Raw genomic sequence first — 27,103 nt, forward strand, 5'->3', positions numbered from 1 at the left:
TGATGTCTATGATCCATATCGACAGCCAGCTGTAGTGGATGGAGAAGAAAGAGTGAGAGAATGGGGAGAGAGTGGTAGGGACTTCTTTCCAACAAAATATTTTGAAATTATGTAAAAAGATCATTAGTCTCAGGATTTACACGAACAAAAAGAATATTTTGCTGGACATCTTAAAAACTATTCTGTCTGTGACAATATTTTAGTTCATCTTAACACTTAAAATATACTTGTTGCTTCTAAAATAAATCCAAACATTTCTTAAACATTACTTAGGGAAAGATAGATCTTATATTACAAATGTTAAAAGCTTTGCTGATATCTACACAGATGACATTTGATAATAATGTTGACATTTCAAGATGGAGTGTGAGCAGGACATGTGTACGGAGAGGGTTTCTTTCCCTGCCAGGAGAAACTATTGAAGCATTGTATTTTGAGATAACCAGCAACTTAAAAAATGGGTATATTTGGAAAACAGCTTCAACTGGACTCTTGTCTTGAAAGTAGTGGAGTGACTTGGAGTGAGTGAGTGAGTTTGGTTCAACATCATTTTGAACAGTACTTCGGTTCTTGCTTTCCTCTCACATTTAACACTAGTCAGTAATTGTTGTCCATGAGGGGGCGTTGCATTCAGATAGTAGAGTTATCTGCCCTTATAACACCTGGATCTGATGATCACATACCTGCCGTAATAGCACCAGAATCTGATGTTTACATACCTGCTTTAATTATGCCAGAATCTATTCATCACATAATTGATTTAATTATGCCAGAATCTATTCATCACATTAATTAAGTAATAATAAAGAAGAAAAAATATTTCATCTCACAAATCAGTTTATAATCTATCTGCTAGAACAATCACTACAGCACAAAACTCAAAAGACTTTTTATTCAAGTCAATATATGCCCTGGTAAAGAGACCCATATTTTTTATTCGGACAATACTAAATAGATCGCATCACATTGCACCTTGACCCTTGCCTTCAGCCAAGCAGGTTGGCACTGGTACAGTGGTGCAATACTTCGATTAAACTCGGAAAACTCTCCCCCAGTTCGGCTTCAACTCGCACTAATTCAATATGGCCAAATTAGCATCAAAAGATACAGAATGGAAGATGATGTGGTATCTCTCCAAGACTCCACAGCAGCTCTGGTTTGATGAGAATGTACACCACAAGCCAGTATACTCTCCCTTGAATGTAAACCACTGGCCTCCAGATGGAGCTCTGGAAGTGCATTGCCCTTGCTTCTGTGATGAGATAGTCATCAACATGTAATGGCCAACATTACCAACGATTATATCTGTTGGACAATATTTTAGAGTCAGTAAACTTGCTTACATTTGACATTCATAAAATGCCCACTGCACCGAATTCCGAGTACAATTGTATTTTATTGTGTGCTTTTAGCAAAATAATCGCATTTAGGGAAAATCAATCGCCATCATTTATCGATTTTGATGCACTAAAATAAAATTGTTTAATACACAGTAATATCAGCAACAGTAAATGGTAAGTGTATTTACCCAATCAAGTTATTATCTTAAATTCTATCTTTATTTACAAAAGGTTTTGATTTATGCCAGTATACTGAACATCATCCAATAATGCACTTAAACGGTATTCCACCTATATCGGGGGCCGTGGGGTAGCCAAGTGGTTGAGGCGTTTGCTTGTCTAGCTGAAGACCCACGCATGGGTACAATGTGTAAAGCCCATTTCTGGTGTAACCAGCCGTGATATTACTGGAACATTGCTAGAAGCAGAGTAAAACTGTCAGTGTGTGTCAGCTTGATGAGGTCGAGGTGAGTTTAGTTTTATGCTGTTTTAGCAATATTCCAGCAGTATCACGGAAGGAGACACCAGAAACGGGCTTCACACATTGTGCACAAGTAGGGAATTGAACCCGGGTCTTCGGGTGTGATGAGCAAAATGCTTTAACCACTAGGCTACCCCAATAATAGTCTGTCGTACAGACCCTGAAGCAAATATATCCAAGAAAGCCCACACAAGTCTAGAAAATGTGGCAAGTCTAGATTTCCTCAGCTTCTGAAAATGAAGAAAGTCTCAGGGTTCCTTTTCATTATATTTTTATTTTTTTTACTATCAACTTTTTTTAGTAAAATATGTTCATTTCAGAGACTAGTTGTTAGTCTACCCCAATAACACAACGTCTAAGTTGTCAAGACAGTACAGTGTACTGTATGGCTTGTCACTTTCCCACCTTTACAGTCAACAGTATATATCTTTCTTTCACCAAGTAGTGGTGAATGGGGCAGAGAGCAAGGGAATATTGCTTAATGCTGCATCCGCAATTGTGCAGCGATTCGCAGCAGAGATCATGCATACAACAGCACAAAGTAATGCAAGTCTCAGATGTTTACTACTTTGGAGAAATAAGGGTGTGACCATGGGTAGCCTAGTGGTTAAAGTGCTGACTTGTCCGGGCCAAAAAATACCCTACATGGCATGTTCTTGAAATGTAAGGGTAGTTCATCCATCAAACAGAGACAAGCCCCACTTACAGCCCTTCAAGTTTGATTCAAGTCTGCTGAATCAAAGGTTATGGTCTATATCAACCCTTCAGTCAATAGTCTCATTTATTCCATGGTACTTATTGCAATGTCTAGACGTACTGAAAATGGGCAACAGACTGTGGGATAGTCCCTTTTTATAAAATACTTTACAAAACTTTACATTCCTGATTGAGATCCAATCCACAGATCCAAAACACAAGTAAGTGAGTGAGTTGGGTTTGATGTTGTTTGATCAGTAGACAAGTTATATCACAGCATGTTTGGATGTTTAACACTTTCGTGAAACCCAGAACTCTGGTGCTGTCAAACCTAAACAACATAATACGGGTGAAACAGGAAACCTGGGCCCCGTTCCTCAAAGCGATCGTAGCGCTCCGACAGTCGTAAGTCTATGTTAAAGTATGGGAGTCACGATCATCGTTGCTCTACGATCGCTATGAGGAACGGGACCAAAAATCATATGCTTCATTATCCAAGACAACTAATAGGCCTCCCATCCTTCCAACAAGATCAAAGACCTACAGAGAAACAGTCTCCAAAAAGATCAGTAATGTTGATACTATTAACGACAATATTATCATATTCCTATTCTGAAAACAAGCCACCCAGAAAGGGAAGCCTCTCCTGAAACTGGCTCTGTATCTTCTTCCTGTAATCACGCCATCTCTGATAATTCTGTTTCCCAACTGAAGAGTTCTCAATTGTACCACTGCTCCAATTAGTGTGTTGACTTAGCCAGTAGGTAAACAAATCTGGGCTCAACTTTTCCCATTTGTGTCATTTAAGCTGAGAGAAAGGGCCCAGAACAAACAGATACTATTCTGAAGTGTACCAGGTACTCTTTAGCTCAACACTTCACTTGGTTTCAGTGAAATCCTTCAACTAATTACGGTGTAAGGGTTATCTCCCTTATCTTTGAAGCTATCTTCCTTGAGACCTTATTTCCACGATAATTCTGTTACAACTGTTAACTTATCATGATGATTAGAGGTCGTCTAATGCTTTGAGAAGGATGCTTTCAAAAAGTTTCCAAATGTCTAATGCTTTGAGAAGGATGCTTTCAAAAAGTTTCCAAATGTCAGTGTCAAAAAAGATTTCAACCTGAATGGAAGTCTACATGGAAATGTGAACTGTGAAACAAGTGAGTGAGTGAGGAAGTGTGTAAGTGAGTGCTGTAGGAAATTAACCAACTGTTAGTTTATGAGTGAAGATATACCAATTATTTTCAATATCACTGTCAACATGATCTGAGATCTCAGCAGTGGGCTGACCTAAAATACCACCAGACCTGGACTAGACAAACCAGTGGTGAGTGAGTGAGTGAATGAGTGAGTGGGTGAGTGGGTAGGTGAGTGAGTGAGTTGGGTGACCATTTTCAAATGTCATCCTGCAATATAGTGGTGAGGAAACCATGAATGGGCTTCACACATGGTGCCTATGTGGGGAATCAAACCTGTGTCTTTGGTGTGTTAAGCAAACACTTCAACCACCTGGCTACCCTACTGCCGATTGTTTCAAATCTGAAATATTGCATAAAGCACTGTATATATTTAGTGGTAGACAAATTGCATCACTTGTAAACGATGGTCTGAGGCTGAACTAACACACTTCCCTGTTTTTGAGAATTTTCTTGCGCATAGTGACAGTCTGCAAGGACCACAAAGGGAAAAGGAATTAATGTAACCAGAAAAGCTAAACTCATTCCCCAATGTATAAAGGAAAAACCGTGAAACAATGATGACAAAATAGACACAATTAATGGAAAACAATTTGTTTAAAATAGACGACAAAGAAATCATAATTTATGGATAACAACTTGTTTATCATACTATGCCTTAGTACAATAAAGAATTTGTTTACAAAACATTGTGTACTTAGTCATACATAACAAACAAACTGATAACCATCACTGTGTCAACATAGTCATATATAATAGAGACGTTTATAGCCAAAATGTTTGTTTACTTTGTCATGCATAATAAAAAAGATCTTTTCTATAATTGTGACTGACTGACTGACTGAGTTTGGTTTTACGCCGCTTTTAGCAATATTCCAGCAACATCATGGCAGGGGACACCAGAAATGGGCTTCACACATTGTACCCATGTGGGGATTCGAACCCAGGTCTTCGGCATGGCGAGCCAACACTTTAACCACTAGGCTACCCCACCGCCCCCTATAATTGGGACAACTTTGTCATGTATATTACAGAAATTTACAGCTAAAACTTTGTCCTCTATATCATGCATAATGAAGATGTTGTTATCTACAATTGTGTCAAATTTCATGCCACAACATTTTGACAGGCATTACTTAAAAAAGGTGATTGATGACAAAGCATGCATGATATATGTATAACAACTTATTTATTACACAAAAGTAAAGTATGATAAAGAAGTTTTCCATAGATTGAGTCTACTTCGTCATCCATCAACTTTTTTAAATGCCTATCAAACTGTCTTGGCATGAAATAAGACACAATTTTGACAGATTTACAACGTTGATATGAAACTCTTGAGTGTTCTTAACCTGTTTTGAGTGGTTTACATAACCTCAGTGAGGTGGTTCACTTCAGCTCCTGTGAAAGAGATACCCTGGCTGTACAGTAAGGAGAACAGATCATCTCCAGCATCGTTATACCTGCGTATCATTACCATGTATATTTGCTCTGCACTAATTCCTTGATCCTCCCTTCATTCAAAACCACATAAACATGTTCACAGTTCTCTGAATCCACAAGCAACATATCCTGAAAACATTCCTCCTGCTTAACAATTAGCCGAACGTGGCCGTGTGATCGAGCATCTCTCCCTCGGCAGCATCTCGTAACTACCTTCGTTCATCTATGCTCCCAATCACCGATAATTGATCTAAGCGTGTTTAAGTGATCAGCTGGCTTCTCGTGTTACCCCCTCCCTGCTCCCCGAATCTCCTTCCGCATCCCCCATCACGCATCCCCCTGCCTGTCTCTGCCCGGCTTACCCTCATCCTGGAGTCTTCAATGATTTGGGCCCTCGCCCGATGTACAACTCATTTCTAAAACCCCTCACATTTTAAAATAACTTTTAATTTGGGAGAAAGTTGGAATCAATGGATTGGCTGTAAGATCTATGAGATGTGTTAGGAACATGTCGTGGGCTTTACATGTGGCGAGGAGAAGGCGAAGGGGTGAGTTATCTCTATTCTTGTTTTCTTTCAACACGGAATGTTGATGTTTGTTTTCTTTAGGGCTCTAATTGGTTACGTTTCAATCAATAATGATACCTTTTTTTGTGCTAATGAAGTGTGAAACTGGAAGATGAGATCAACTTTTTCAACCAAAAGTTACAACTTAGAACAGAAGTGAAAAAACAAATATGAGAAACTTTCTTCAACAAAATATCAACTTCTTTCATATGAGCCCCTGAACAAACTTCTTGTATCAAAGAAATCTCCCACTTGCTGTTATACTTATTTAATATATGTTTATTGGATGTAAACCTTTTCAATTACAACAGCATGGAAGACACAATCCAATGTTATATCTGACTAGTCAAAGGAGCACTTAATAACACATTATTTCTGTACCATAATCACTGTATCAAGAACTCCAATGAAATTTAACCACCACCGGACCAAATTCTAGACCAATCTGCAAGTAGTCTCTGAATGGCGTTTAGAATGGAACTCATAAGGGAGAGATACATTTAGGAATCACAACATGTGTATTGTGAGTTGTGGTACAATTGTGTTCTTTATAATATAGAGTTCGACATCCATACATTTCTCTCCCTTAATCTGCAAGTTGCCTATATAAGTATTTATACCGTATATCCCCACCACCACAAAACAACTAACAAGGTGTGATGGTTTCATTTGTGGTAGAATAAAGAATAAAATCTTGTTTATTATTTATCAAAGTAATGATGAGCGGTAATGTTTACTGAAGCGTCATCATCTGAGTAATATAAAACATATGTCCGTTATCCGTTGTTTACATTCTGTTAAATATTCCGTTAACACCAGATAGAAAACAATCTCAACAATGTGCTGAAACAGGTTTCATTCAGTGTAAAAGGTTGAATTTGAAGATTCTTTTTTTGAGACAAAACAACAGAAGGTTGAATTTAAAGTTTCTTTTTTGTAGACAAAACAACAGGTCAGCAAGAATATATTATTATACATGGACATGAAAACTGGCAAAACTTGTTGCCATGGTAACCCAAGTGTTGCGTGAAGTCCTTCAAAAGTCATTCTGTCTCTGTCAGGTGTGAGCACTGATTCCACTATGGAGAAAAGTAATCTCAAAATTGTTTTCCCCCCACAATTTCATGGTCCATATCCACCTAACAAGACATGATATAATTTTCTTTTGAAACGTGCATCCTTCCCAATCACTAACTGATTCAATAAGTACAATTTAACCATGGAGAAGAGCTAATTCCACTCCAAGAGCTCATTGATTATGGCAAGTCCCTTATTAATAGACGCAAGAGAGCACTTTTAACTGCCACCTGCTGAAAGAACTGTTTGATGTCAGGGCAGGTTATGATCTGAAGGTGTAAAGTGGCAAATATATTACTACTTCCACCCACTGCTTCTGTCTTTGGTGCGAGAAGGTCTGGCAAAATGGATGAACAGTGTAAAGATGGCTGACCTTGCGTTCAACAAGTCATTATCTCTGCTGTCTTATTGTGAATGTTCCAGTCATCTGTAAAACACCCCTGGGGAATGTTCTAATGGAGTTAGCCAGAAAATAGACCCTAAAACACATTAAGAAAAATATGGTGCAGAAACAGTGAAAGTGAGGATGTCTTTGGTTTAGACAGTATCTGTGAAATGTCTCTATCTCTTAAAGGTGTGGGTCAGATGTCTGATTGATGTTTTCAGCAAGACGGATATCTGAATGACAGCAGTGTCTGGAAGAGTGAGTGAGTGAGTGAGAGTGAGTGAGTGAGTGAGTGAGTGAGTGAGTGAGTGAGTGAGTGAGTGAGTGAGTGAGTGACTGAGTGAGTGAGTGAGTGAGTGAGTGAGTGAGTGAGTGAGTGAGTGAGTTTAGCTATACGCTGCACTCAACAATATTCCAGCCATATGGCAGCAGTCAGTAAATAAATGAGTTTGGACCAGACAATCCAGTGATCAACAGCATGAGCATTGATTTACGCATGGTGGGATCTGATGACACGCGTGTCAACCAAGTCAGCGAGCCTGACCACCGATCCCGTTAGTCACCTCTTATGATAAGTATTGGTTACTGAAGATCAATTCTAACACGGATCTTCATGGGTCAGTGTCTGGAAGAATGCGACAGTCTTCAAATTGTAGCATGTCTGTCTTAGAAATCTTGTGTGTGGACACAATATCTGTCACAGCGATAGAAATTGAGCAGTTTTGTTACAAGAGTGTGTGAGGGAAGATTGTTTTATGCCTCTTTCTTAAATAATCCCGCAGTATCTAACAACAGAAATGTTTCATCAAACATGATGTCACAATATCCATAGAGGCCTGAAGTGAGGCGACGGATATCAGTTTCTTTTACAGATGGTTGGTGGTCAATCATATGGCTATAAGAAATCGTACACAACTATACAGAATGTAATATTGCCTCAATATTTCCAACTTGCATACAAACACTGAACTTGAAATAATAGATAATACCCTTTTGCAGAAGAATTTCTCCACCTGCGTCAGGAAAAGGTCAACCAGGTCAGGTCAGGTTTAAAGTTACATTCAAGATAATTGTATTCATACACAGATGTGCACATGGGAGTAAGTCGGCTTGTACTAATCAATACTTATGCTTTTTTCTTCATGCTAGCACACTGAGAAATCATGACAGTTTTAAGATACATCACTCAGACACAGTATACTGACACCAAGAGATCTAGTCCATCTTTCATCCCTTTAATGACAAGTGCCACACACGGTCACAACATGGACCACCTTTCGAAAAACAAGGCTGGGGTTAAAACGACCAACCACCACTTCTCAATGCAGAAACTTTATCCACCTAAGTCCCCAAAGGCATGTGAGTGAGTGAGTGAATATGGGTTTAAACCACTTTTAGCAATATTCCAGCAATATCACCGTGGGGGACACCAGAAATGGGCTTCACACATTGTACCCATGTGGGGAATCGAACCAGGGTCTTCAGCATGATGAGCAAACGCTTTAACCACTATGCTACCCCACCGCCCCAAAGGTATGAGAGACAACTGGGGATGCAAGCTTTAATCTTTAAGAGGGCGGTGGGGTAGCCTAATGGTTAAAGCGTCGGCTCGTCATGCTGATGACCCGGGTTCGAATCCCAACATGGGCACAATGTGTGAAGCCCATTTATGGTGTCCCATACCGTGATATTGTTGGAATATTGCTAAAAGCGGCATAACACCCAACTCACTCACTCACTTTAATCTCTAAGATGGCAGCAATGTATAACACTTACCGTATTTCTTCAGGAAACAGTGATGAGGGATGTAACTTATCTTCCTGTGGACAGATACAGAAACTTTAGAAAAACACAAACAACACAACAACAAGATTTGCCAAACGGTATCATCATCCAACATGTTCCACAGAGAAGAACAGCTGAAACATGTACTCAGTTGTTCAAGCCAATAATGAATCAGCTGATACCAGCAGGTGTTATACCAATTAATGTCTGTATTAACTGTTGAAAGTAACAAAAGAGAAACAATACTGATTTTCCTCCGATATGAAATTGGTACAAGTCACATATGTAATAACCTTGATATTTTACAAGAATCTGTTTTCATAGAGTCAAGGCAATTAACGGATAGTTCTAATAATAGCTGCGGCAGGAAGGTTTCTGGCAGTGCCGTGACTGGTGGAACACACACCAACAGGTGTGACTGACGTCCCCTCTCTCCTTGATACATAACATCGCGCATGTCATCATAACAAAACATGTCTCAGGCCAATTTATTTTTGGGGTTGTTAGTGGCTTACAGATGTTACAGCAACATTCAAATGAAATTAAAATGATTTTTCTGATATATCTATTTATGCTTTACTCCTGACTCTAAAGGTATACAAAATTAAATATAGTAACATGAAATTAGTTTGTGCTGGAAAAAAGCATTCACTGTAAAATATGAAACACATTGCAAAATATTAGTTGTTTGCTGTGTAACACCGCACTCAGCAATATTCGAGCTATATGGTGGCAGTTTGTAAGTCTGGACCAGACAATGCTGTGATCGACAGTGTGAGCATCAATCTTTGCAATTGGGATACGATGACATATGTCAACCAAGTCAGCGAGTCTGACCACATAATTCTGTCAGTCACCTCTTTAAGAAGCAATGTAGATTGATAAGACTTTGATATAATAAATTCAGTCGTACATTTTTGTCAAAGAACATTCAAGTGCCTTGTGATAATTATGTTTTTCTTTACCATCCCCATTGAAAATTCCATTAGTCAGCTAAAAAAACAAGAATTGCCTTAAGAGCTTCATGTATTCTCTCAGAAACTATCTCAATATCCATTCAATTCTGGGGCAAAAGTAGTGGAACGCAACAGTTTGTCTTGATGGTAAACAAAGACAGAATTTGTTTGAGATACTATGTGTTGTTTAAGGCTGTAAGTATCTATGAATATTCAGTATCAATATGACAGTCTGGTCGGGACAAACAATCAGGGATCGATATTGTGAGGAATACAAATCATCAATGTCACCAAGCCTCATCATCCAATCAATTTAGTCGTCTCCGACCAGCGTAGGTATCTGTGACCAATTCTAACCTTGAACCCCCACAGTTCAAGTCATAGTCTCTTTCTTCTACTAAGCCAACTTTGGAAATATTCTGACAGAGTTTTACAACAATCAAGTCCAGACAGCATAGTTGTCTGTGACCAATTCTAACTTAGAATCCCCACAGTTCAAGTCATGGTCTGTTTCTTCTACTATGCCAACTTCCGCAATACTCTGACAGTCTATGAATTATGATGTCCGGACCAGACAATACAGTGATTGATATGATCAGTAACAGTCCATGATGGGTCTAATTATTTTATCTCCTTACAACCAGCATGCCTTGCTGGGGACCTGCTTCAGTCTGGAATCCCCCTGTGATGAGTTATAGGTGGCGCTACTGGGCAGTACATATGGCGGCCATGTTTGATTTATGGACTGAATGTCTGGGTGGTAATGATGGCAGGTATATGGCGGATGGTCAGCAGGATGCTTATCAGACTACACCTGTTCACAGCGTGAAAATATGTCCATCTTGGTTGCAATATATCAACGGCTGAATACAGGTCAACATAAAACATCCTTGTCCATTTGTAAAACCATATATCCATGTCATGGTGGAATAATACACGTCAGCCATTATTTTCATTTTCCACTTCTGATGTAACTATGAGAGGTTAATCATTTGAAAATCAGTTTGATAATATTTAGCTTTGAACTTGATCATTTATTGATGAAACTTACAGTATGCTCCTCCAATGAGCAAAAAGTGACCTTGATGTCAAGGTGAAGGCTTTACGAGAATTAGTGTTGCGTCCTTGATATTACGACCGCCTCCGTGGTGTAGTGGTTAGAGCGTCCGCCCGGAGAGAGGAAGGTCGCGGGTTCGATCCCCGACCGCGTCATACCAAAAGACATTAAAGTATGGTACTTGTTGGTCCCTGCCTGGCGCTCGGTAGTAATGGGTACAACAAGGACTGGTTGGCTCGGGAGTCAGTATAATGTGTCTGAGTTGGGTATTCATGCTTCACTGCGGCATGGCATCTCAGTGGGCTAGCACTATAAAACCAGCTTAAGTCTGGGTTAGTACAAGCAGCCGCACATACACATACACATACACACGCATGCACGTCGTCATATGAGCGAAACATTCTCAAGTACGACGTTAAAACCCAATTTCACCTCACCTCACCTTGATATTACTGCAATTCTACATTACAACCCATAGTTACTTCGGCAACACATCTTGGCTTCATGTCACTCTTAATATTAACTAATAAATATATTGCAAGTGATTCCATGGCATTTGATTGTCTAGGAAAGCAATATTTTCTGTTTGGTGAGTACTAGTGTTTCCTGAATGGCCATATTTGTGCCATTTCGATCTAACAGTTTGAAAGTGACATCACTGAAGAGGACACTACAGTAAGTTCTGAACAGATATCATGGAGTGGCATTTGCAATACAGATTCTTGCTGCTTGACAATCGTACAAGAATCTGTAACGAGACATCGCACTCACAAAATATAGAAGTTGTTGTCCATAAAGTTTGTCTATATCTTAACGCATTGTATACTAGTACATGTGGGGTGTCAATATCTCCAATCTCAGCAGGGCTCGATTTAAGAGATGTTAACCTACTTGCACCAGGTGCAACCTAAGATAAAAACCTAGTTGCACCAGTCAAATTCCGGTTGCACTGCTTTTATTGCAATATGTAATGCAAGATATATGGTATTGAATTATTTAGATGTTTTATTGAGAGTTTACCCACTCAAAAATTGAGTTGCACCAGGTGCAAGCTCAGCTAATAGCTAGATTGCACTGTGTAATATTTGGGTTGCACCAGTGCAAGTAACAAAGTACTAAATCGAGCCCTGCTCAGCCCAATAAATCTATGACTTACACTGCTTGAGTTAGCGAGTGAGTTTGGCTTAAGTCTGACTTAAGTGGTACTCCAGTTATATCCCCATGTGTCAGCCTGATACGGAAGGCTATATTAAAATGATGCAGGTCAAAGACATTTACATCTTTGGCGAAACCTCTGAGCACTTGTATGGTGTTGAGGGGCAGTGGGGTAGCCTAGTGGTTAAAGCGTTCGCTCATCACGCCGAAGACCCGGGTTCAATTCCCCGTATTGTGAAGCCAATTTCTGGTATCCCCCACCAGACATTGATATTGCTGGAATATTGCTAAAAGCGTAAAACCATACTCACTCACTCACTCACCCAATGTTGTCTGGTGTTGACAATGTAGAAGTGGTAGAATCAATCAGGCCTAACCAGGAAACACACAACATTCATAGGATTCTGCTCTCCTAAGGGACACAACTCTGGCAAGTAACAGGACCTCAGATGACCAGACCACTCACGTTCCCACATAATTAGAATCCAGATCCTATGTTTATTTACACATGTACGTCAAAATCTGGACTGACTGACTGATAAGTGTACATATTTCTGACTCCAAGACAGCTGGTTGCTTACTTTATCAATTATTCACTAGGCAACTCAATGCCTGGATGAAAAAACTATGAAAACATAGATTATGATTGGAATCTGATGTGAATCTTCTATAGCCTGAGGTAAACATCTAGATACTTGTAAACCCACTGGAAGTAGAAGCAGGAATATCTTTCGCAGTGTGTATATTTACAAAGGATATCACAAGCAGATGTCTGATACATGTATATGCAAGGATAAGATTAGTTTATTCTTGTTAGCATTTTCAGATGAGTTCTGTGTAAACTGAACAATAAAAAGTTAATGACCATGAATATTTTGAAGGCATATTTTAATTTAATTGTGCACCCAGTCGTCACTACCAAAATATATTCTCAAAAGTAAATAGGATCACTTTGTCTATACATTAGAATTCACCATGTTTAGACTTGGACATTAGACCCTAAGGAAATAATAAGTTCATGAATAATATTTCCAGATTATACAAGTAATTAAAAGAAGCTTTTAACTGTAAACTCCTGCCATCTTAATTAATCACAGCCTAAAACTACCTTGGGTAAAAAATGTGCCCAGGAACATTAAACTTAATGTAATTAAAGTACGAAGAATTTAGATGTGAACTACAACAATAACTACAACAATGATTATAGATGATAAGGGTTGGCTCAGGTGTTTCAATAACTACAACAATGATTATAGATGATAAGGGTTGGCTCAGGTGTTTCAATAACTACAACAATGATTATAGATGATAAGGGTTGGCTCAGGTGTTTCAATAACTACAACAATGATTATAGATGATAAGGGTTGGCTCAGGTGTTTCAATAACTACAACAATGATTATAGATGATAGGGTTGGCTCAGGTGTTTCAATAACTACAACAATGATTATAGATGATAAGGGTTGGCTCAGGTGTTTCAATAACTACAACAATGATTATAGATGATAAGGGTTGGCTCAGGTGTTTCAATAACTACAACAATGATTATAGATGATAAGGGTTGGCTCAGGTGTTTCAATAACTACAACAATGATTATAGATGATAAGGGTTGGCTCAGGTGTTTCAATAACTACAACAATGATTATAGATGATAAGGGTTGGCTCAGGTGTTTCAATAACTACAACAATGATTATAGATGATAAGGGTTGGCTCAGGTGTTTCAATAACTACAACAATGATTATAGATGATAAGGGTTGGCTCAGGTGTTTCAATAACTACAACAATGATTATAGATGATAAGGGTTGGCTCAGGTGTTTCAATAACTACAACAATGATTATAGATGATAAGGGTTGGCTCAGGTGTTTCAATAACTACAACAATGATTATAGATGATAAGGGTTGGCTCAGGTGTTTCAATAACTACAACAATGATTATAGATGATAAGGGTTGGCTCAGGTGTTTCAATAACTACAACAATGATTATAGATGATAAGGGTTGGCTCAGGTGTTTCAATAACTACAACAATGATTATAGATGATAAGGGTTGGCTCAGGTGTTTCAATAACTACAACAATGATTATAGATGATAAGGGTTGGCTCAGGTGTTTCAATAACTACAACAATGATTATAGATGATAAGGGTTGGCTCAGGTGTTTCAATAACTACAACAATGATTATAGATGATAAGGGTTGGCTCAGGTGTTTCAATAACTACAACAATGATTATAGATGATAAGGGTTGGCTCAGGTGTTTCAATAACTACAACAATGATTATAGATGATAAGGGTTGGCTCAGGTGTTTCAATAACTACAACAATGATTATAGATGATAAGGGTTGGCTCAGGTGTTTCAATAACTACAACAATGATTATAGATGATAAGGGTTGGCTCAGGTGTTTCAATAACTACAACAATGATTATAGATGATAAGGGTTGGCTCAGGTGTTTCAATAACTACAACAATGATTATAGATGATAAGGGTTGGCTCAGGTGTTTCAATAACTACAACAATGATTATAGATGATAAGGGTTGGCTCAGGTGTTTCAATAACTACAATGATTATAGATGATAAGGGTTGGCTCAGGTGTTTCAATAACTACAACAATGATTATAGATGATAAGGGTTGGCTCAGGTGTTTCAATAACTACAACAATGATTATAGATGATAAGGGTTGGCTCAGGTGTTTCAATAACTACAACAATTATTATAGATAATAAGGGTTGGCTCAGGTGTTTCAATAACTACAACAATTATTATAGATAAAGATTGGCTCAGGTGTTTCAGATGAGTAATTAAGTGGGTTCTAGGGAGAGCGCAGTATACTTTAAAGAGAGTTCTAGAGTGAGTTTTCGAGTGGGTGAGTGAGTTTTCGAAAGTGAGTGAGTGAGAGCGAGCAACTTGAGGTGTGCTCCATTTTAGCTGAGGGCAGTTGGGTAGCTTAGTGGGTAAAGTAGTTGCTTATCATGCCGATGAACCAGGTTTGATTCCCCACATGGTACAGTGAAGCCCATTTATGTTGTCATATTGCTAAGTGCGGCATGAAACCATAGTCACTGACTCTCTCCACTCTCCCAATATCAGCAACATTGCTATACATGTTGCCATTACAAGAACCTTGGAAATCTTCCCTCAAACCCAGAAACACTTGGTGATATGTATAGTAGGGACTACTGTCTGTAGGAATACCATTGCACTGAATTGGCCTACTATATCCCAGATAGATGTGTGTTTGTTATCAGAGTGTTCAGAGATCACACAAAAACAGAAGAAAATAAAACACTTTACAATTTTACTAATACCAACAATTTGTATAACAAACATGTTTACAATGAACTGACAGATATAAAAATTTATTTTTTTTAGTCCCAGACACGAGCTGTACATTTTAGTTGAAATGTGTATAACAGACTATGGTTATAATGAGCTAAAGTTTGTGGTCACTTTCAGCTTGGTATTGTATACTGTATACCAATGACATAATGGTTGAAATTGAAATCAGATTGACCAAAAAAATAATAAATAATAATACAGGTAGGACATATGGTGTAATGGCAATCATCAGTAAACTCCTTGCATGGTGTTTGGCTGTCTGGCACAATTGGGAGCTGTGACTGGGGACAGCAGTTGTGAAAAGATACCTATTTGAGTAACACTGTGAGGAGCTTGCAACTTGGACTAATGCTTAGTCTCTGAATATATATAATTTTGATTGTAACAAATAAAACCATTTAAATTGAAAATTTATTTAGCACTGCAGAGAGGGCTTGGCAGTAGGGAAAATAATGTGGTTCAGGGACTGTGAGACAGACAGACTACTTGCAACCTGATGACAAACCTATTCAAATTAACTTAGTCTTTGCTTTGATGTAGGCCATTCACCTCAAAGGGAGAATTCTTGTTGCATTTTGTGACAATTTATATTACTTCATGGTCAGTTTAACTGAAAAATGTCATACACAAATGATGCGGCCATTAACCCGATACTGACCAGGTGATATTCAAATGGACTCAAGTTATCGTTCTGCCTTTAATGTCCCACTCCACAGTGTAAGTAATCTTCACATCTGACGAGAATGCTGGAGATTTTCTATCACTATGAAATATTTTGCACACAAGGAACCAGATAACTACTGCCAGGAATGATATATGGAACCTATATACTGACTGATTGTGAATGTAAAGTGTCTTAGCAGAAAGCCATAAAGACAATGTTACGTTTCTGGGCTGAAATTGGAGGAGACTGAAGTTTGGAAATCTGAAACAACTGTGTTTTATTCCAACTGATTATGTATTATTAAAGTACTATATCTATACATTGTTATCATAAAGTGGCATAAAGTGCTTTATGTATACAATATGATCACAAAGTTTCATAATATACTATATGCATACACTGTGATCACAAGGCAGCATAATGTACTACATGTATACAATGTAATCACAAAGTTTAATAATATACTATATGCATACACTGTGATCACAAGGCAGCATAATGTACTACATGTATACAATGTAATCACAAAGTTTCATAATGTACTATATGCATACACTGTGATCACAAGGCAGCATAATGTACTACATGTATACAATGTAATCACAAAGTTTCATAATGTACTATATGCATACACTGTGATCACAAGGTAGCATAATGTACTACATGTATACAATGTAATCACAAAGTTTCATAATGTACTATATGCATACACTGTGATCACAAGGTAGCATAATGTACTACATGTATACAATGTAATCACAAAGTTTCATAATGTACTATATGCATACACTGTGATCACAAGGTAGCATAATGTACTACATGTATACAATGTAATCACAAAGTTTCATAATGTACTATATGCATACACTGTGATCACAAGGTAGCATAATGTACTACATGTATACAATGTAATCACAAAGTTTCATAATGTAATACTATATGCATACACTGTGATCACAAGGTAGCATAATGTACTACATGTATACAATGTAATCACAAAGTTTCATAATGTACTATATGCATACACTGTGATCACAAGGCAGCATAATGTATATGTATACAATGTAATCACAAAGTTTCATAATGTACTATATGCATACACTGTGATCACAAGGTAGCATAATGTACTACATGTATACAATGTAATCACAAAGTTTCATAATGTACTATATGCATACACTGTGATCACAAGGTAGCATAATGTACTACATGTATACAATGTAATCACAAAGTTTCATAATGTACTATATGCATACACTGTGATCACAAGGTAGCATAATGTACTACATGTATACAATGTAATCACAAAGTTTCATAATGTACTATATGCATACAATGTGATCACAAGGTAGCATAATGTACTACATGTATACAATGTAATCACAAAGTTTCATAATGTACTATATGCATACACTGTGATCACAAGGTAGCATAATGTACTACATGTATACAATGTAATCACAAAGTTTCATAATATACTATATGCATACACTGTGATCACAAGGCAGCATAATGTACTACATGTATACAATGTAATCACGTTTCATAATATACTATATGCATACACTGTGATCACAAGGTAGCATAATGTACTACATGTATACAATGTAATCACAAAGTTTCATAATGTACTATATGCATACACTGTGATCACAAGGTAGCATAAAAAGGTAGAATATAAGTGACTGTTTGAGTGAGTGAGTGAAAGCCAGTGTGTTACACATCATTATGAGATGATTAGTTTTTTTCATAAACTATAAGTTTCATAAACTATAAGTGACTGTGATTAGTTATGTTAATTAATTGTAAGTTTGGAAGTGAAAAATATTGAGTTTGAATTATTTTTTTCAACATAAATATACACAATAAAATATTATCCAATGTGTCCAGACATGGTTTGGCGCACACTTATCACATCACATATCAATCTAAAGCCATGTAGTTCATATCATTGTGCAGACTTTATCAATAAACATCCAATAAATAATATTTAAATTTCCCCAACACTGAACCTATTTTATTTTGGAACAAGAAATAATTCTCTACAAAAGCCATAACAAACTCTGATGAATATAATCAAACCATTCAAAGCATCAATTTCGCAAACCAGAATTTTAAAAATGACATCATGAAAAGCATGATTATTTCCAAAGAGAAACAGTGTTACTATACAATGAATGACAAGCTGAGTTCTTAAAAACACTGAACAGACTTGTTTTATGTAAACCAGGTGAATATGATACACTATTACATATGTAGGCGGGTCCTAATTCTTTGCTGAATCAAGATTTTACAGTGAATTGTGCAAAATCTACCACAATATCTGAGTCACTATTGCAACAAGCTATCCAATAGAAAATAGAAAATAATAAATTTTAAAACTAATAAACATAAAAAAATGCATAATGTTGCAGTGAAGCCTAAACTTATCTGCAGATATCTAACTGTCTCAGTCAATCACTGCCGTATCAGCTCAGCTCTGTCTTCAGCTGCAGGATCAGTTTACATTGGTTCCATCGGCGCCAATAATTGACAGATACATGGAAAACGTAAGTGCCGTGTCGCTGCTGGAATTGGTCTTCAAACTTCGGAGTAAAATGCATTCTATGTTTACATACATTACCCCGGGGAATGAAAGACAAAAGCCAAAGACTACAATAGTCCGGAAGAACGCGATAAGACGGTAAGATTCAAACTGCTGTGTCTGTTTCCACTGCATGTGACAATGGTTGGTGATCGATTGCTTCGTTACGCATAGAACGTCAGTTACCTGCAATAATGTTAGGTAAATGATGGCAGGTTGTGGCACAATACGACATGTCATACATGCATTATGAGAATAAATCAATTCCACTGATGGAATTTTCACTGAAGAGATAAAAGATTGGTTTTGGATATGTTCAGGTATTGAATAAATACTTAACCGTCACATCTGTAATGCCTCGGTGCTAGAGAATGAGTCTTATTAAGGCATTACTGTACAAGATATCGGTTCTTGTGAAAGACAATCACATCATATTTCACTCATCAAAGTATAAGGTAGACTGATTTATAGTCCCTGAAATCAGTTAAAAATATAGTCCTATGAGAATATGTCTGTCAAGGAATACAATTAGCCAGTACTGAGAAGGTGGGGAGAATGAATGGGGCTAACTGTTTTATTACATATATGCAATGGGTGTTTGTCAGATAGAGTATGGGCTTCTAAAGTTGAGAACTGGATGAGGACTGAATTGGTGAAATTGTGTTTGTAAATATATTGTCTGAGGCACCACTCAGAGAATATTGGTTGATAAAGCTGAGAACTGGATGAGGACGGAATTGGTGAAATTGTTTTTAAATATATGGTCTGAGGCACGAGTCAGAGAATATTGGTTGATAAAGCTGAGAACTGGATGAGGACAGAATTGGAGAAATTGTGTTTTTAAATATATTGTCTGAGGCACGAGTCAGGAATATTGGTTGATAAAGCTGAGAACTGGATGAGGACAGAATTGGAGAAATTGTGTTTTTAAATATATAGTCTGGGGCACCAGTCAGAGAATATTGGTTGATAAAGCTGAGAACTGGATGAGGACGGAATTGGAGAAATTGTGTTTTTAAATATATAGTCTGGGGCACCAGTCAGAGAATATTGGTTGATAAAGCTGAGAACTGGATGAGGACGGAATTGGAGAAATTGTGTTTTTAAATATATAGTCTGGGGCACCAGTCAGAATATTGGTTGATAAAGCTGAGAACTGGATGAGGACAGAATTGGAGAAATTTTGTTTTTAAATATATTGTCTGAGGCACCAGTCAGGGAATATTGGTTGATAAAGCTGAGAACTGGATGAGGACAGAATTGGAGAAATTGTGTTTTTAAATATATTGTCTGAGGCACCAGTCAGGGAATATTGGTTGATAAAGCTGAGAATTGGATGAGGACGGAATTGGAGAAATTGTGTTTTTAAATATATAGTCTGGGGCACCAGTCAGAATATTGGTTGATAAAGCTGAGAACTGGATGAGGACGGAATTGGAGAAATTGTGTTTTTAAATAAAATTGCCTGAGGCACCAGTCAGAGAATATTGGTTGATAAAGCTGAGAACTGGATGAGGACGGAATTGGAGAAATTGTGTTCTTAAATATATTGTCTGAGGCACCAGTCAGAGAATATTGGTTGATAAAGCTGAGAACTGGATGAGGACAGAATTGGTGAAATTGTTTTTAAATATATGGTCTGAGGCACCACTCAGAGAATATTGGTTGATAAAGCTGAGAACTGGATGAGGACGGAATTGGTGAAATTGTGTTTTTAAATATATAGTCTGGGGCACCAGTCAGAATATTGGTTGATAAAGCTGAGAACTGGATGAGGACGGAATTGGAGAAGTTGTGTTTTTAAATATATTGTCTGAGGCACCAGTCAGAGAATATTGGTTGATAAAGCTGAGAACTGGATGAGGACGGAGATGGATGATAAGCTGCTGAGGGTGGGGAGGGGGCTGTTTTATGATACGTATGGTCTGGCACGTATACAAGAGAGACTAAATGTGAGGCTACTTCAACTACGTCAACCTGAAATATCTGATCAATTGACTGAAGCAGTAGACTAACGCTTAGTCTCTGAATATATATAATTGTGATGGAAAGAAACAATTCCTTACAAATTGAAAAGGAGCCCCAGTGAGAACGTAGATTCAGAACCTGAAGAAATCCAGAATTGCTTCATTTAAAGCTTTAGCATCAGAGAAAGGGCTTGGCAAAAGGGAACATAATGCGGTTCAAGCACTGGGAGACTAATGGAGCACCTTTATCCTACATATTGCCGTTAACAGGAAGTGTCTGTATCCAGGTAGACTTGCACAAGGTAATATTTAATAGTTTAAATGAAAGTTTCTAACAAATATAAACAACAGACTTATATCTAGACTTGCCTCTTAAAGGATAGAATTACTATACATCCATGGGATAAGCATTCAGTACAGCCTTGGAGCAAGGCTAGCCTCCAAACTGTTGAAGGTTTTCTAAAGCTCATGTTGTTCTATCCACGATCACCATTGACATCAGTATCAGAAAAATACCATTGTCCTTCCACGCTAGGTCTGAAGAGAGATTTTATCGATTTAGTTTCTTAAAATAAACATCTTGAATATAAAACCTGTTGTGTTTCATCAGTCAGGCTTTAGATGTACATTAGCATTATGTTGGAAAGTATGAAAGACTGTATGAGACATGATATGTATTTAAAATCTTGACAATTCAGGTCTAAGTTGAAAATTATCTTAACCTGTTTGAAAATTGAAGATAGAATTTTGAAAATTGAAGTATGCACACATACAACCTTAATAGCGATTTCATTTGCATTTCATATTTCTGTCATGTGGTTGTAAGAGTGTTCATCTCGAACATAGTTACACTAACTGTAACGTAGTTACACTAACTGTAACGTAGTTACACTAACTGTATGCTGAAATTTAATATAAAGGGAATTCAGAAAACTTTCAAAGGCTAACATTTTAGTTGTGAAGGACACTGTTACGGAATAGCAAAGAATCAAGAATAAAATTTACATTTTGAAGATTTATATTTTGTTGTTGTTTTGTTTTGTTTTTGTATCTTGGTGGGGTCAAAGAGTTTAGGTTAAATTTATTCCCAACCATTCTATATGATTCTTAAACCTGAAACCAAATGATAAAAACAATGAAGTTTCATGTATTCTTGAAAATATTATTTTCATAAAAACTAATCAGTATACAAATGCAACATTCAGATACCAGTTCGCAGAATTCATGAAAACAATAGCGCCAAAGCAATACGGTTCGTTAGGTAACAGGGAGTCAGCTGTTACATGGGGCAATATCTTGCTCATCAAGTTAGGCTTGGCTGTGAAATGTGCTCTGGTTGACGTGAAAGGACCATTTCTGGTGTCCTCCGCCGTGATATTGCTGGAATATTGCTAAAAGCGGCGTAAAACTAAACTCAGTCAGTCAGTGACGTGAAAGGACAGAATAGTCTTAGTTAAATTATATTATTAATTTTATAATCAAGAAACAGTTCTGGTTCAAAATTGCACGACAGACAAATATGGCTTTACTGGACTGCACCAAGTGTACAAATATGCTTGACTGTCCACATTTCCATTGACAAACAAAAGTCTTCACACAAAATGCAGTTCTTTTGTGTGAAACATCGATTTTTATATCTTATTTATATTTTTCAATGCATGCATAATATTTCATCAATAATGCATAACAAATGATGGTATCCTGAAGATAAAGCTATGATATTAAAATACTGGGTTTATTACTAAGTTCATAATGGCAGTCATGCATAACATGGACACGTAATAGTCTGTCACTGTCAGTTTCAAACAAAAAACAACAGTGACAAAGGCGTATACCGTAGACGGGACTTTATTTTGCTATTGGATTGTAGGCATATAACTGCACAGTATAACTGTATGTTTGTTGGTCAACCCCCCTTAACAAGCTGCATGTAGGTGATTTGTAAATCATCGAATCTGGACCAGATAATCCAGTGATTGAGATAGTGATGGAATGCTGCTGGGGACAAATCTTTATCTGGACTTCATTCAAAGTAAGTATTCACTATCTACGTGGCATATACGGAATTGTTTCATGTTCAGTGTGAAATACAGGTACGTTTAGAGTGAGTGAGTGAGTTTAGATTTTACACCACACTCAGCAATATTCCAGCTATATTGCGGCAGTCTGTAAATAATCGAGTCTGGACAAGACAATCCAGTGATCAACAGCATAAGCATTGATTGACGCAACTGGAATACAATGACATGTGTCAACCAAGTCTGCGAGCCTGGCCACCCGATCCCGTTAGTCGCCTCTTACGACAAGCGTGGGTTGCTGAAGATCAATTCTACATACATTTAGAAGATATTTGGATTTTCTAGTTAAATAATGCAATTATTTCATCAAATGAGCTATTTTCATACTGCTCAAACTTTCAACTTTATTGCATCACAATATGAAGTAAAAATGTTATTTTACCCAAAAAAAGAGACAATTTTCTATTTATTACGTATTTCTTAGTGATCTTAGAAAATCTTACTCTAAAAAGGGCAGTGTGGAAATTTTCCAGATTGTTTGACTTGAGGTATCAATTTTTTAATGTGTGTTACAACAATATCATGTTTAGCTTTAAGGAATGGTTGCATTTAACAGCATTTAAGGGAAATGGTGTTTAGCTTTAAGGAATTATTGCAATAAATAGCATTTATACATGTTTAGCTTTAGGTTGATTGATGAGTCGATAAGCGAAATCATGCTTAGCTTTAATGAAAGGTTGCACATTTTAAAATATACATATAATACTGAATAAATTGTTTTTCAAGTGTTGTGTGGGAGCCCCAATATTACACCTGTTGAGGTAAATTGATCAATAATAGATTCACAGCATCAACCTTTCTCCTCTTTCATATATAGAAGAGTGACTTTAGTGACGTGTTGTCAGGTAACACAGGGGGTGGAAATAACCCATTGCCCGACGCCCGAGTCTAGTGTTTTTTTCTGTTGGGCAAGCAAATTTGTATATCACACTGTACCGGAGTCCAGTTCACTTTCCAATATTAATTATGCTGTTTATTTAAAAAATCAACAAGAAACGGCCGGTATAGTGGAAAAATTATCAGGGCAAGTGATTTTACATGTGCCACTGTACCGGAGTACACTAGCAATTTTAAAGTTATTTCCCCCCCTGTAACATCCCACTACCATCCAAACCTACGTCTTTCACCGAAATGACGACAATCTGATCTTCAACCTACATACATACAGGAACAAAACTGATCATGCAAACTCCTGGGATTGAAAACTGATCCTAATATCCCCTAAATACGCTGACTGACTGAGTTTGGGTTTACGCCGCTTTTAGCAATATTCCAGCGGGGGACACCAGAAATGGGCTTCACACATTGTACCCATGTGGGGATTCGAACCCGGGTCTTCGGCGTGACCAGCCAACACTTTAACCACTAGGCTACCCCACCGCCCCCTAAATACACTGAAGTAACAGCAAGATTCTACAAGTTCTGAAATGAAATCAGATACAAGATAGTCATACTAGGGAATCACTAGAGCCATTAAGCAGCTGAGTTGGTTGTAGAACGAGACCGTCTCAGATATCCTTGCACGAGTGTGCTTGAAGATTGACACAAATAGATCATGTTGACTCTCGGAGACAGTGGTCACATTTTTTGCTGGGATCATATCATACATTTTCTTTTGTGGATTCACTGGGTGTTTCTAATTCATGAGTATCACAGACCCACAACAGAAGAGAATCTTCAAGTTTCATATATTGTATCAATGACTGCTTCTGACTCGGACTTTGTATGTTGCAAGACAACAGCCTAACCTGATGGCTACTTCACTGTTCAAAATGACATATAGGTACCTCGACTGAATGGTCTTCCCACTCCAAGATGATGCTCAGTGTTTCAAGGGGTACCGGTAAGTAGTATTTCTCAAATCTGACTGGAATCAGTGTGAGGGAGTACACTGTTTTACCTTGTCCTTCAACCTTAGGGTCCAGAGGAGCAGGGGAGGTCGGGGTAGACTACTGGTTAAAGCGTTCGCTCGTCACGCCAAAGACCCAGGTTAGATTCCTCACATATTACAATGTGTGAAGCCCATTTCTGGTGTCCCCTGCCGTGATATTGTTGGAATATTGCTAATAGCAGCGTAAAACCTTACTCACTCACTCACTCTAAAGGACCACCAGTTACTAATTTCAAGGGTCTTTACAGGAAATATTAATATTTTCCCACAGAATTTCAAAATACTGACAAAATATTTCAATTGTGCAATTGTACATATCTTGTACAATGTATACTAACCAGCTGTGTCAATTCATTACCTGGGGAGGTATTTACATAAACAAGTTTTGCGTTTTTATCGATCCAGATTTCTTTGGACATTATCATATGTTTAAACCAACTTTGAATGCCACATGATGTAATGAAAATGTATAGCGTACTGGTCTGTAGAATTTTAGAATTACTTTGATTAAATGAAACATATTTTTTTGTCATGAATGGGCCAGTGAATATCATTGTGTGGTCCCTTGCTCAATACATTATAGTTTGGACTAATGATGGTTTCATAGTACCCGATCACCGAGATTCCATGCACCAGTTTAACACTGCTCCTCCACTCAGATGCAGTATACTGACTTTGATCCAGCCAGTCCTTGTACTATTCCCTTTACAATGAGAGGGGCGGTGGGGTAGCCTAGTGGGTAAAGCGTTCGCTCGTCACGCCGAAGACCCGGGTTCGATTCCGCACTTGGGTACAATGTGTGAAGCCCATTTCTGGTGTCCCCTGCCATGATGTTGCTGGAATATTGCTAAAAGCGGTTAAACCAAACTCACTCACTCACTCACAATGAGAGCCAGGCAGGGTAACAAAAAAGTACCATCTAACAACATGTCTTTACATTAACATCTCCTATTATTATTACCCACATGGGTACAATGTGTGAAGCCCATTTCTGGTGTCCCCTGCCGTGATATTGCTTGAATATAGCTAAAAATAATGTAAAACTAAACTCACTCAGTCACTCATAATTATGTAAGATAGCAAAATTTGACAAAATATTTATGCTCCTCTTTTAAATGTCTCCAAAAATGAATGTGTACATAGAAAGTGTAAACACCTGAATAATCACTATGTCACTTTGTGTGATTTATATGAATAAACCTGTTCGGTTCTGGTATAATGCAATTGGGGATCAAACTACCAACCATCAGCTCTACAGGCAGGTGCACTATCCATTCAACTATACAGGCATCTAATGGTACAATATGGACAGAACAATCTATCTACTGCTTCAATTGTGTGGAGGCTCATACACGTTACAATCTATTCTGATGAATCACACTTAGTTTTCATTGTGGTTTGGGGGCAAGATAATAAATCACTTAAATATTTCAGCCCAAAGAATAGATGTACTTCTTACAGGAAGTTTTGTACCACATGCATGTAGCGTGTTGAGTGTTGAGTGAGTGAGTGAGTGAGTTTGATTTTATACCGCTTTTAGCAATATTCCAGCAATATCACGGCGGGGGACACCAGAAATGGGCTTCACACATTTTGCCCATGTGGGGAATCGAACCCGGGTCTTCGGCGTGACGAGCGAACGCTTGAACCACTAGGCTACCCCACCGCCCCTGAGTGTTGAGTGTTGAGTCTTGATCTGCTTCAACCTTGACAAAAATCTTATCAACCCGACCATGACACTTCAGCAGTTGAATAATTATTATATTTTTATATGTTTGTAATTATTATTATTATCATCATCATAATTTGATGAGTTACACCATCTTTACTTTGTATGGTCAAGGAATCTTTCCTAACATTGTGTGAATGTGAAAATGTTCTGTGTGTTTGTCAATATCTCTTTAATAAGCTCTATTCATATCACAGGTTGTCCCTTAAAAGATATCCAGGGCCTAGATTTTCGAAGCTCTCTTAGCTCTAAGATAATCGTAAGTTAATGCTAATGTATGGCACTTACGACTATCTTAGCGCTAAGAGAGCTTCGAAAATCTAGGCCCAGTATCATAACTGATCAAACTTATTTGAAGATTCTGCATCTGTTTTGACAAATTCTTTCTGTCTGTCAAACTTGGGTAGAGCATTACCTTGTGTCTGATCACACTGAACATCATCAGTGTGAATTCCTGGGTCAATAAAAGAAGATGACCATTAACATATTTGGTATTTGTCTTTCACAGACCAAATTCACTGGCATCCCTCTGTGTTATGACATCATTGTGGTCTAGGATTGACTTCAAAAGACTTCATCTCAAAACCAATATTGTAGAATAGTGACATTTTTGCAATACCAATTTATATATAAATCCAAGTAAAGATAAATCCAATAATCTGTATTCCCATATTTTTGACATAATGCACTTATAGAACTATCTGTATG

General features: G+C 37.6%; 2 protein-coding genes and 1 long non-coding RNA gene across 3 annotated transcripts in view; 1 reads left to right on the forward strand and 2 right to left on the reverse strand.

The window, feature by feature from the left end:
- LOC124270181 overlaps nt 1-24,722 on the reverse strand; it is a 146,241-nt gene extending 121,519 nt beyond the window's left edge. Inside the window, exons 1-2 of the long non-coding RNA XR_006896700.1 lie at nt 24,676-24,722; nt 8,964-9,007 (exon numbers count right to left, since the gene is read on the reverse strand). This is a non-coding gene — a long non-coding RNA (uncharacterized LOC124270181). The remainder of the gene's footprint in view (nt 1-8,963; nt 9,008-24,675) is intronic.
- LOC124270176 (integrator complex subunit 13-like) overlaps nt 1-27,103 on the reverse strand; it is a 414,381-nt gene that overhangs the window by 268,000 nt on the left and 119,278 nt on the right. The window lies entirely within an intron of this gene.
- LOC124270177 (FMRFamide-activated amiloride-sensitive sodium channel-like) overlaps nt 22,524-27,103 on the forward strand; it is a 91,085-nt gene continuing 86,505 nt past the window's right edge. Inside the window, 1 exon segment of the mRNA XM_046705204.1 lies at nt 22,524-22,729. The gene's annotated coding sequence lies outside the window, so the exon portion shown is untranslated.

The sequence above is a fragment of the Haliotis rubra genome, unplaced genomic scaffold (genome assembly GCF_003918875.1).
Source record: "Haliotis rubra isolate DU_JTF1 unplaced genomic scaffold, ASM391887v1 Scf15, whole genome shotgun sequence".
Lineage (NCBI taxonomy): Eukaryota > Metazoa > Mollusca > Gastropoda > Lepetellida > Haliotidae > Haliotis > Haliotis rubra.